At 47.2% G+C, this 13,234-nt stretch overlaps 1 protein-coding gene across 1 annotated transcript in view; it reads right to left on the bottom strand.

Moving 5' to 3' along the window:
- SAMD11 (sterile alpha motif domain containing 11) overlaps window positions 1-6,050 on the bottom strand; it is a 156,621-nt gene extending 150,571 nt beyond the window's left edge. Inside the window, exons 1-3 of the mRNA XM_068414360.1 lie at window positions 5,859-6,050; window positions 3,082-3,160; window positions 2,645-2,683 (exon numbers count right to left, since the gene is read on the bottom strand). The gene's annotated coding sequence lies outside the window, so the exon portion shown is untranslated. The remainder of the gene's footprint in view (window positions 1-2,644; window positions 2,684-3,081; window positions 3,161-5,858) is intronic.
- Between the last annotated feature and the right edge of the window lie 7,184 nt (window positions 6,051-13,234).

The raw sequence follows: 13,234 nt of genomic DNA, 5'->3' as shown, positions 1-13,234 counted from the left end.
TACCTTTCTGTATCAGAACTCCCTCACCTCTCTACTAACATACCATAATATGTCAGCACGCTGAAACAAAGGCTACATTTTTCCATGAAACATAGACCCAGGGCTGTAGACTGCATGGGCCAGAATTTAGGGCAGATCTACTCCAAGACTCATCCAACCTAGCACCTCATGTTCCCCCAATACTGTTGTAATCAGAAATAAAACTATAAAAAACAGCTCTTCCTTCATCATAGGCTGAAAAATTCTCATCCAAAGGTCCTACAAATTGGTACAAAGGCTCCTACTGACTACAGGAAGATGAAGGCCACTCCAGCCTTTCTTCCAGAGGATCTAAAAACTAGCAGCCATGCCATAATCCAAAGTGTTCTCTGATCATTCCATTCTCTAGTAACAACCCTGACACCAAAATTTTGCCATTTTTCCCAACAAATCCAAGCAGTATTTATTCACGTTGCACATACTCTAAGGGGTTAAAAGCCACTTTGTCCTGGATACATCCTGTGTGACTCCATTTCTAAAGCACTTAATTGCCCATGTCATTATTTACTTTCTTAAAGGTAACATGGAGCCAGCTTCTCCCTGTGTCTGTCTCCCTTTTGCTGCCTTTTGAAGGCGTTCTTGGCGACTGCTGCATGGCTCAGTAGTTCCCAAGTCAGCGCATGTATGGAAAATCCTGTCAAACAATGGCCCAGGAGAGGGAAGGAGGAAAGCTCCATTCCCCACCAGACTTGGGTCTCTCGTGGCTCCCCCTTCCCCATACCCCCGTGCCCATCTTCCCTGCCTCCTTGTTTTGTGCACAGAGCAGCAGAAGTGGGGGGAAAGGGAAGGGGGAGCAGCGTGCAGCAGAGGGAGAGGGGAGGGGGTCACAGGGGAACAGAATGAACTTGTCCTCAGAGAAGCATGGCGTCCAGACTGGCGGGTTTCTTTTATCCTGTTTCAGTTCAGTAAAAGCCTCAATTAACTCCCCATTAATTATTAAATCAGAACAATGCGTCTTTGGGTTCCAACAGCTAAATTCTGTTACTGCTGTTTCTTTGGGGAGCTTGGCTAGTTTTACAACTTAGGACATAAATATCTTTCTTCAGGGAGTTCCTGGGCTGTTGTTTTTATTTTCCTCTCTGTGGGAGCATTTTTAATCGCAGTATCTCATGCATGCATGGAGGTTTGCACCTTGAAAACTTTTTATATCTAACACATATAGCTCCTCCAGGCTCCAACAGGTTCTAGCAACACAGTCATCTATAGGGAAAAGAGGGTCTCAGTTGAGACCAGCTTTCTCATTTACACTGCCCTTCCTCTTCGGCCAAGAGGAAGAGGGATTAAGGGTGTTCTCTACTCTTGCTCCTCCCAGACAGCATGAAATCATTGGGCAGAAGGGAATGGTTTCAAATCTGCATTGAGCTGAGCTGGGATAGTATATGCAATATATTGATAAGAAGGGAAGGGAAAAAATGGTGTCCAGTATGTACCACCATGGGGAGAGCTTTGGTGCTGGGCAGGTAATGAAACTCCTCACTATAATAATAGAAAACTGGGGGACTGTGCAGTAAAAAAAAAAAAGTATAGAAAAATAGACATAAGTAGATAACTAAATTAAACAGGCAGCTCTGAGCAGGCAGCTCGTCAGTCAGCCACATTTTCTGTCTCCCTTCACTGCTTGGATTTCTGCTTCTGCTCAAACTGGGGAAGCTGGCAAAACTTCATGCTTGACCTGCAGTACCACTGACAACATGTGATTTGTTTTGCCTCTGTTGGAAAAGACTGCAATATTTGCTGTAGCAAACTTACTGTCTGTCAGCCCACATGTCCTTCAGTGATGCCATTGACCACAGCCCTCCAGTTCTTTTGGCAGAAATGATGAGGGGGAGGGAACCCTACAGTAAATATATTTGTATTAGAGAAACTGCTTCCACATGTCTTTTTAAAAAAACAGAATGGGCTAGAGGGGGACAAGCAGTAAATATTTTCTTCTAATCTTGCAAATGTTTCAAGGTACTCAACACATTGTTGCCTGCATGCACCACACTGTGAGCTGTGCATTTGCCATCAGTGTACACGACGGTCAGAACCTTTCTGATCTCGCACATCTCAGGTGTAAGGGTATCCTATGAGGCTGCTCCCTGGATGCTGAGAACACAACCCTCTTGGCTTAGAAGAAAAGTCTCTACAGCCAAATCTAAGTTTCTGGCATCACCTGTCTCAAAGATATGCCTGAAAGACATTACCCAGGGCTCTGGGGCACATAAAGAAAGGCAGACAAGAAGGCACACTGTGGGAAGGATGTCTGGCAACTGTGTGGCACAACCACCCACAAAAATGAGGCAGTGGACAGTGCTGCACCAGGCACGAATTCAATCCCTTTTAGCTACGTGCTCCCCTGCGTATCCCTTTGGCAAATTCTACATTGTCTGATAGAAATCAAGCTGTTCATCCCTGTGCTGCAGTTCTACAGTTGCAAAATCCACCTTTCAAAGAGTTTTTAAGATCTTGGATGAAAGCTGCTATTATGCCTTACAGTTAATTAGGCAATCATTATTATTTATTATTGTGGGAGTTTCTGGAGAAGTTGTAGGAAAGCAGACTAGCAAGCTTGACCTTATGTACTCACATCTCAGTCTAATTCAATATTCTTTATCAGACATACCTTTGCTGCAGTGTTCCTCAGGGTAGTGGCTCGTTTGTTCTGCAGGAAGATTGCAACATTTCAAAATGCTATGAAAATAATTAATAAAATTATCATTATAATAATGATAAATACCAGCAAAGCTGCCTGCGTATGGATAACAAAATCCAAGTATTATTGCCAATTTCAAAGGGATTATCAGTGGCAAGTGGAAAAGTCTCTCTAAAATGTTTAACTATGGCTTATTTTAATGCCCACCTCCATTTGCATGTATGGAAGACACATTTATGGAATAGAGTTCTGAAATTTACACAGTTAAATAACATAGGCAAATAGAAGAAAAATTAAGGGCAAGGACAAAGCAGCAGCCTGTGGAGGCTTGTCTGCTTGAGAGAAGTCCACGTTTACCCTGGAAAGTGGAAAATGTCCACTATAGAGTCTGTGATACTCCTGCTTACACTAGATTTATGTCAATGGAAATCCTCTTGACACCAGTTGAATTGCTCTTCCACACCAGCAGAATCAGGGCCAGGATCTCTGCAGGGGAAAAGAAAAAAGAAACAACTGGAAGAGTTTTCATTTGTAGCTCTGCCTCGTGCTCTGCCCCATTTAAAGCAAAGCAGCATAGAACTATTTCTCCCTCCTGCTAGCAGGACTAGTAAGAGCAGTAAGAAATCCTCACAGCTACATCCTTCACCTGAGCATCTCATAGGATGTCTCAATGAAACCTCACACTGTTCATTCCTGTAAGGCCTATATGGATGTCTGTCCCTCTACAGGTGCACAAACTGAGGCCCGTGGGGAGTTTGCAGAGAAGCTGGGAATACAGTCAAGAAGCCCTAATTTCATAGGACTTTGGTAGGACTTGCAGATGACACTTGTTTTTACACCAAATAACCCACTGTTTGCTAAGCAAAGAAGAGAGATGCTTTGCTGCCAAGTGTGAAAATTGGTGTGCAGCCATAGGATCAAGGCCTAAAACCACTGTCCCTAAGGCCAGTCAGGTTGGTCATTTGGATTCATGGATTTACAGAGAGAATCCCATAACCTTATTTTAGCAGCACCCAAGCACAAAAGGGAGCAACCTTCCACAGAGCAGGGACAACAGGGAAACTCGCACAGTGGGCCTGATCCAGAATGGTCTGATGATAAAGGAACCATTTCACTAATCCCTGTACATTTCTACAAGCTTCATCCCCCAGAACATGCCAGCAAGATGCTAGTGGAACCCCCCAGAAACGGACCTGTAGGAGCAAGTAAAAGGTCTTGCCATCTTATCCTGGTCCAGGAATCCACTTTCACATGATTAATTATTTGTACTGTTAAGCAAACACGAGTGCTTTTAGTGCAGACTGAAGAAGGGCTGCTCCTAATCAAAAGCAGCCAGCTTGTTTATTTCTGGTTTTTTCCCCATTGTATATTTTGGTGTTTATAAAAACCAGAGTTGGGAGCCGTGTGGCTGCAGCCTCCTCACAGCAGCTCGCTTCCTTGTAAAGCCTCCACATCAGCCAGAAAGACATACCAGATACATGGTTCACCGAGCATTCTCAGTGGGAGAAAATACCCCTTGGTGGTAAGGCCAGGCCAACGGCTTTGTGCCTGTGGCGCACAGAGGTGGTTCCCCAAGCTGGCTCCACGCAGGCCAGCAGAGCAGGGATGGCTGTGCTGGAAGAGCCCCCAGATACTCAAGCAGGCAGGCTTGATCATCTAGAAGTGTGCAGTGAGAGGCACTGACGACCACGCCAGCCTAGGGCTGGGAACAGCTGCTGCGCTTCACCTCGGATTCTGCCTGTACCCTCCTTGACAGCTCCCGTTCAAAACCCTACAGGTCCTTTTCTCTGGATCCTCCCACCCTACAGAAAAAGGATGGTAAGCCAAAGGCTGCCTGTGAGCCTCCTGGCCCGTGCTGACGTGCCCATGGGACAGCAGGAATATCAATGTACGGTACCTAACTTAGGATGAGAATTGCAGTCACTGGGCTGCTTCTGAGTGTGCACCAGTGACACGTATACTGTTGACACCCTGCACTGGCTTCCAGTTTCCAGTTCCCTCCTACCTAAGGAAAGGTAGATGCCTTCAAAACAACCACCAGTTTGTTATACCACCAGCTAGCCTGATTTTCACTGTTCACTTTGATAACTCTGAGTCTGTCATTAAACGGAGTGGCCATTTAGCAATTCTGATCACCAAGTTCACTGTGTTGGAGAAGTTTCATAGCCTGAGGTTTGTCTCCTTTTATTGTCTTTTCTTTAATAATAAAAAATTACACACCCCTCCTCCAAAGCCCTTTCAAGCCGCAGCAAGAATAACAGACTCCCCCAGCAAAACACTGGCCAAGAAGCACAGCACCTCATAATGTGTACATACATCAAACTGATAACTCCTGAAGAAATAAATATAACCTAGAAGAGGAAAATTAATTCACTTCTTTAAACAGAACAGTAATATAAGCCATGGGCTAAGCACGATAGGAAAGAACAAACTCAACACAAGCTAGGAAGAAGGAGGAAGGAGGCAGAAATGTTACTTATCACTGCCTATCACTGATAAGGCATCAGGAAGGGGGTGTAACAGCCGTGGAGCGGACCATGGTGAAATACCGCTGTGCAGGTTGATAGAAAGGCATTTTCCACTCACTATTAGCAGCAGAGACATCCACCCCCCACATGTTTTCCCTCCCCAAAGCAGCTTGTACTTTTTTTTTTCTTTTTTTTTATAGCTGCTTACAGTCCCAACTTTTTCTTTAATATTCTTTTTTTTTGGCACAGGACTGATTACATGCCTAATGCCTAAAGAAAAGTGGGAATACTGAAGGATTAAGAATACCTAAATTTATGGCAGGATTAGCTGGAGTTTTATCCTGCTTGACACAGAGAACTAACATGAACAATCAAGAAGGACATTCCAGCCCCATTATCTCCTACTCCTGCTGTAAAGAATGCAGAAATAAAGGATTGCACCAAAAAAAAAAGTTTGACATTCATTTGAGATATCCCAGTCTGTTACGAGAAATCAGCACGTTTGTTGAATTCCACAATAATTTAAAAAATATTTTATAAAAGAATTAAATAAATAAAAAGTCTAATTCTTCTCTTGCTTACATCAGTTTTACACAAAACAACATTAGTGAAAAGGGAACCAAACCCAAAGAAAATATTTGGTTAGATCTCATTCCACTGCCAATAAAATTTACCACTGAGCTTAACAGAGTAGGACCAACACCAGAAATACCTACATCTTCCATACAGCCGTATCATTCAAGGCTCTGCTCCGATGTTGGTTGATGAAATTAGCATTTCTGTGACCAGAATGAATGATTGAGGTGCTAATCGAGTGCACATTTCCTTGGGTGACCTTGGGCATGTTTCAGTTCCCTTTCTCTGAAGCAGGGATAACAGCCCCAACACCTTGGATGGCTCTTGGGGGGACATATTCCCAAGTTTGCCACGGACTCAGACTGAGTTAGTGATGGATCCAGAGGAGAACAATGGACAGAACCTATAGAAGGGAGAAATAAAACAGGGAAGTGTTACGAGCTGATTTTTGTACGGGAACTGTAGGTTCTCGGCCAGCCAGCCATACACACTCTCTATTTAAAAGGATTTTCTTTTAGACTGAGAATTAGATTTTTTGAGTCTTTGCTCCTGCGCTGGGCTTGGCATTTTAACCGTACAGACCAGGTGATGCAGGATAGTGGAGCTCAGGGGTAACAACAGTGATTATTTTTCAGTAGGAAACACTCGCTCATTTAAATCTTGCGTAATTACATTACAGAAATGCTGCAGAACGAGCCCTTCCCCGCCCCTCCCCGCTCCCCCTGTCCCCTTGGGCCCACACCCCCGTTCTTCACCCGGGACACCAGCCCTCTGCTCCAGGCACGGGCCGCTCACACGGAGCGTCCCCGCCGAGGCCGAGCCTTCCCCCGCGCTGCTCGGGCGGGCTGGGGACCCCCCTCCGGGCCTCCCCCCCCGAGCGGGGAGAGCCGCAGGGCCGCCCACGGTGGCCGGGAGCCGAGGGCACGGCCGCGCCGGGCGCGCCGCCAGCCGCCGGGGCGCCCCCCCACCGCGCCGCTCCCCCGGCCCCGAGCCGGCAGCCCGCGGGGCGGTGGCAGCCCCAGACGGCGCGGCGCGGCCGGGGCGGGGGCCGGCGGGGGGGCGGCTTCCTGGAAGCGGCGGGTGTCGGGTGGCCGCCGCCGGCCAGGCGCGCTGCGGGCCGCCGGGCCCGGGCGGGGGGGAGCGCGGGGGAGGCCGCGCCTGAGGGGAGCGGCGCGGCGGGGTGCGCTGGGGCTGCGGCGGGGGAGCCCCGGGGCTAGGGCGAGGAGCTGCTCCTGGGCAGGGGAGCTGAAGGCGCCTCTGTGCCCCCAGCGCCCTCCCAACCCCCATGGGAGAGCTGAACCCCAACAGCAGGCAGGCCCCGGTGGAGGCTGTGCCCCAGCACCGCTGCAGGGGGGTAACTGGGGTCATTCCCCACCCACAGTCCGTGCCCCACCACGATGGTACCCTGGCCCCCAGGGCTCTTTTACAGGCCCTTGTAACAGACTGGTGTGCCCAAAGCAGCCAAGAACGAGACCACAGCAACGTGCCGGGCTCTGGCGGGTGGTACCTGGAGCGTAGCCGCGCCGAATGTGCAGAGCCACTTTGCTTGTGCTTCCCCTGCCACCGAGCAGAAGAGCTTTTTGCCGAGTCGGTCCCAGGTTTGGTTTTGCAGTGCCACGAGCAGGACGCAGTTCAAGTCACTGGAGTCCAAAAGAAATATCTGGGTCATGCATTTGGCTCCCGGAATGCAGTTTGGGTTCCCTGTGGCATATGGACAAAACCAGAGCATTTTGGTATTGTAGTAACAGCAGCAAAACTGATGTGTCTGGAGCAAAACTTCTCCAGAGGGTACTGAGCGACACAGAAACTGCAAATAACTTGATGTGGAAACATCTTTGGGGAGCTAGAGCTTCCATGGCTGTGTTCTCCTCCTTCCCTTTTTTCTTTTTAGCAAGACACCATAATCCCTCCTTCATGATAACAGACAATTGTGGAAGGTACTAAGGGAAATTAATTCCTCCCTAATATTTAAGGAGATAAGGTTGATTTGTTGATTTTTTTTTTTTAATTATTATTCCTCCAAAACTGTTTAAGATGTTTAACAATCTACCTTAGAAATAATGAGGAAGAGGACTTGTACTGAGTGTTGACAATGGGTGAAGAATTGTAAGTGTCTCACTGGAATTGTGTCTACTCCAATAGGTTAAATTTAAAGTGACAATTACTCTGTATTTTCAATACTGAAAATCGAGCTGGTAGTTTCAATGTTACATGCAAAATGTAACCATGAAGATGGCACACACAAAAAGAACCAGAGCTACTGCATGTGTATCAGACTCTTGCATGTTTGAATCCTGTACCAAAAGATTTACTACGAGAGGTGAAGAATATTCTGCGCTGTGAAACATCTCTGTTCCTCTTACCCCACCTCTTCAACCCTCCAGGCCCTTTGGTACAGGCTGTTTTCACCAAATTCCTTCCCGGACATAAACAACCTAATTTGTCCTCAGTGAGACACTAGTGAAGAGAATTGAGTTATGGTGGAGGCGTGTTTATCATATGAAATTTCTTGCCACCAGCACCCAAGCTGCGCAATTGTACCGTTAATAACAGCTTATACGTAATAGCTCGATACACAGAATTGAGCATTGATGTTTTTTCATCCCAACCTGCAAATTACTGCATTATGCCTCTTGCACGCTATTTCTGTAATTTTTTATGATCAGACTTTTTCCCTTCTTTGCTACATGTTCGCTCTGCTGCCACTATTACAGACAGGGATTCACGAGGTATGACTGCGATGCTTCAGCTTTTAAACATGTCATTGATGAAAAATATTTTTGATTGCATATTAATAGAAACTCGCTGCTGCCTCCTTTTCAAACACTGGCTACTGCTGGTAGTAACAGGACAACACTCAAAACTCAGCGATTACTTGAAAATTACAGGTTTGGATGATAACTCCATTTCACACTGTAATGATCTAAAAAGAGATGGCTTTTGGGAGTGGATCAGCCTCTTAATTTTCCTACTTACTTGGCATCTGCCTCTCTAAAAAATGGGGATTGGCAGGGCAAATGACACACATACATGTGACAGCATCCTCAGACCAACACCAAGGGCTCAAGTTTGGGAAACCACCAGACAATGAAGATTTACTGGAAGAGATGAAGGAGCTTCAGTCCATCCTTCAACCCAAACTTCCCCTGCCCTCCCACCATCCTGGCAACTTGCATGTCCTCAGTGCAGGCGCTGGCAATAAGCCTTGGGGTGCTGCCTCTTGCCTGGGGGCTCCTGGAGCAGGAGGGTTGGGTGCTTGCAGCACCACACGTGTCTCCCCAGCTGCAGCTCTGTGATCACCATCCCACCCCATCAGTCAGTCTGGAGGAGTAAATGTGCCCCATTGCATGGCCTACAAAAGTGGGTAGGGGAAAATTTTGTCCAAAATCAACATGTTTCTGTGAACTGCCTCAATTTTTGACAAAGTCACACTTTCAGTTGATCATTTCGCAATCAACATTACTCAGAGGAAGGAAAAAAAAGGAAAAAAACCCAGAAAAAGGAAAAAAACCCAGACATTAACTTTGGTCCCCATCAAGCCAGCATCTTTAGTAACACTTGACTTCCATCTGTGCCAGAAATGCGCTGCACCTTCTGCCTCACTGTTAGTACCTTTCCTTCTAGAAAAATTAACAACAAAACCAAAATAAAACCCCCTCTTGCTTTCTCAGCTCAGCTTCAAGGAATGGGATCCAGACAAACCGCTGGAGGGAAGGAAGGCTTTGGGATTCTGCATTTTATTTTATTAGGTGTAAGGGAGTTATTTTGATTATGTTGGCAAGAAGTGGGAAAAAAGCCTTATGGCAGCAGCTCTGTCCCCTCCCTACCCACTTCCCCATGCACGTGTGCACTCCCAGCACCCACTGCCACAGAATTTGGCCAGCAAAGGCTCACAGAGGGAAGCCTACATGTGCAAAAGCCCCAAGCTTTATTCTCCCCAGTTTTAGGCATTGCTCTCAGGGGATTTCGTATGAATGAATGCCGCTCTCTTCAAGCTGCCTTGGAGCTGCATGTGTGTGGTGACAGCGTGGCTACGCTGTGCTGTAGTGAAAGTGATGGGCAGTACCCGCCAGCCAGGGGCCCCAGGGAAATCAGTGCTCCTTCCTGACATCTCATACCTTGCCACTGCGCAGGCAATGAGGAGCTGGCAATCCCAGGGTTTATTCCTCCGGCTGTCACTAAATTTTTGTGTGAACCTTGACTCATTTAACTTCTCTGCTCATCAGTTCCCTGACGACTCTTCACCTACCAGAGAAACCAGGGAAATGGGAGATCCGCCATCCTTACAACAGAGTTATGCAACAGAGTTCAAGTAATTTAAAGTCTAACTTTTGCAAAGATCTCAAAGATTGGCCTTGTTGCCTGCATGGAAGGATGATTTGTGTGTGAATGCTTGTGTGCATACACATACCTGTATCACAGGATAATCAGAATGGGAAGTTATTAAAATGAATGTAAAAGGCAGAGGGAGTAAGGAGGTTAATTGCTGAAACCAGGCAGTTTCCTAGGCATGGCCCTATGGATTGACCCTATATATTCAGCTTAACTGCTGTGTTTAAGGCACCACCAAGGGGAGAAGAAAGGAGGGAATAATAAGAATTCTGGAAACTGGAAGGGGGGCATCTCATGAAAGGGAACCCTCCCACACTGGAACAAGTTGGGAAGCAATAAGGGGGAAAGCGTGGCCTTCCCAAGATGCAGGGGAGAGAGCAAGTGGTCTGAGAGGGAAGTGTGGATGTGAAATATGGCCCTGCAACAGCTGTTTAGCACATTAGCCTGTTGGTGTGCAGGCTCCTGTCCAAGAGCTTTCAGTCAGAATCCCAGTCCAGCAAGAGCAGCGAGGCAAATGCAGCAGGATGGGAGTCGGCCCTTGCAAGTTGTAAACTGATTGCAGAGATGCTGCCTTTTTTACTTGGGGACAGCCTGGATGCAGTTGTGACGGAGAAAGGGAAGGGAGCAGGTTCTCAGCTCCCCTTGCTGGATGCTAGAAAGGGCTGCAAGAGGAATAGTAATAGCTGGAATACCTTAGGCTTCATCCAAGCCTGCCTGCCCACAAAACGTTTTATGCATTAAGATGTTCTTGGCAGGTGGTCAGGCAGTACTTTTTTCTTTTCACTCAGCCCTCTTAATGGTGACAAGGTTTCCAAGGGTGATGGGAAACGATGATGCAGAGGACACCTGCACTGACTGGCTCTGATATAACAATAAAGCTCTCCATAACAAGAGCAGATGGAGGGCATCAGTGGCGGTGCAGACAGCCAACCTTTCCAGCCCACTCCCACAATATAAATACCCATCAGCCCCGTAAGCCTGCATGCTGTCGTGCATATATTGCAGGAGCAACCAGCTAGCAAAACTAATCCTTGCTGTTCAAAGGCCCTGGGATTGACCTGTTATTCTGCTCAAAATGGTGCTTGAGCTGAATCACATTTATTAATAAGGGTTGCAAATTCCAGGAAGAGTCAAGCATTCAGCAGCTCCTGTCAAAGCCAGCAGGCCCATCAGGGTACACAGCCCATGGAAACAAACACCTTGAAGTAAAATGCAATGCTGGAGTGATGCAGGGTCTACGCTTTCCCTGAGGTGAAAGAACGGAGTGATAAAACAGGCAGTTCACACCTTCAGTCCATTTACAGAATAAGCCTTTCTGCTTTCAGACCTGAGCTCAGGTCAAATTTGAAGCAAATAGCTAAACCTTTCCCCACAGTCCCTTTAGTCTCTGGCAAACAGAGCTCTGTAATCCAGGAAACACCCTGCCTCCAAAGCCTGAAGCTCAGATCTCAACGCTGGCAGCAGAAGTGCCTCAAACTGATCTCATCCATCGGGACAAGGATCAAAGTGCTCACTTGCTGCATGACCTATGGGGGCAAGTCACTTGACCTCCAGATGCAAGTCAGCCAACTGAGCTTGAAAAACACTTGGAAAAACCCTAGCATTGCAGAGCCATGTGGAAAACCAGATGCTGGAGCAGAGTTTTCCAAGGGACAGAAATTGCCAGCAATGGTCGGGTGCAGTTCCCTCACTGAAGAGCACAATAATGACATCAGCTCTCTGCGTGCCCACTTGTCCCCATCCCCATTCCACACTGGAAAAATACCTTTTTTCTAATAGGTTCAATACAAGTTCAGACGTATGTGCTTTAAACCACATTCAGCAGCCTTACAGCAGGCCAGGGTCAAAACGAGCGCTGAGCAAACCTGAACCAGTACCGAACACAGCGCTCTCGCCTGCTGTCAGTGACAGGCAATTTCTCTGCTGCAGACCAAGCCCCAGGGATTTCTTAAGGCTTCTCTGTATTATGGAAATTAGCTACCTACTCACTAGGTATTTTACTGGAACCACTTTAACCACCAGGCGTTTTTTTTCAAGAGTAAGCTCTTCTGCGAAGACGTAGGAGATTACCAAGGGCTGCCTGCCCAGTAAGCATGTGTGTGGGAAGGGGAGCACCCCTTTAGCGTGCTTTGTCTTTCAGATCCTCCTCAGGGCACATTATATGTCAAAAAGCAGACTCAACCAGGGAGAGGGAGTTTGAAAGGGCAAGGGAGGAGGCAGCAACGTGAAGGCTTTTCTCACCACTGTGGCAGGAAATGGAAACAGCGCTTTCATGGCAGGAAGAGTGAGAGTGATGGAGCTCCTGGCTGCACCCACCCTGCAGCAGCAGCAGAGCTAAGTGTGAAAAACCTCACCCCACCTCCTTGAGAGTACTTGTGTTGCTACAGCAAGGACTGTTTTTCTGGCTCTGACATTTGGCCTAATTGTAAAGGAGTCCACTAATTCTCTTAATGCTGCTGCTGCAAGGGGTGCTAATTATGAATCTCTAACAGGGTACAGTTTGGTCCCATACTAAGTGGTATCAATTCCCTCTAGCTGTGCATGACAGTCTGTGGGCAGAGCATGTAAGGGCGGCCTGCACCCACTTCACTCTCCTGTAAAGCCACCTCCATTCACACACAGCCCAGGAAAAGGTCTACAAACTCAGGTGGCACATTTTTTTCAACTTACCTTCTAAATCGTTCCTGAAGGGCAAGTCACATCTCACCTCAGGTTCACTGGATTTCAGCTCAGTGTTTGTGCTGCTGGTCCAGTGGGTCTTGCCTTTTTGAAGAGCCATCCCAGTCTTATGTCTCAATAGAGATTACGGAAGGCTGCACAGCAGCATGAGCCTTGACTACCTGTGGGCACAGCAAGAACATTCATTTGCAGAGGGAGTGAAGGCACAAGCCTAGAGCAGGAGAGAGATACTGTGTTTTGTCAGCATTGTCAGATGAGGGAGAAGAATTGTTGCACTGGCAAATGATCAGCTGGTTTGAATTAAGCTTGAGGCATCAACACACGTGAGAGAAAAGCAGGGTATCAGCACAAAACCCAAAAGAACTAAGGCCTTAAGAGGGTTCTGTTTGCACCTTCTCTTGCTAAAGGATGAGTGAGAAAGTCCTTCACTTCATGGTACAGAGCCCACCTCTTTCCGTCTAAGACTCTTGATAAGGAGATGGGTTAAGGTGGAGGTATTTATGAG

Source organism: Nyctibius grandis, chromosome 17, assembly GCF_013368605.1.
Source record: "Nyctibius grandis isolate bNycGra1 chromosome 17, bNycGra1.pri, whole genome shotgun sequence".
Taxonomy (NCBI): domain Eukaryota; kingdom Metazoa; phylum Chordata; class Aves; order Nyctibiiformes; family Nyctibiidae; genus Nyctibius; species Nyctibius grandis.
Note: the sequence above shows the minus strand (reverse complement) of the source record. Positions and strands in the feature narration are given on the sequence as shown.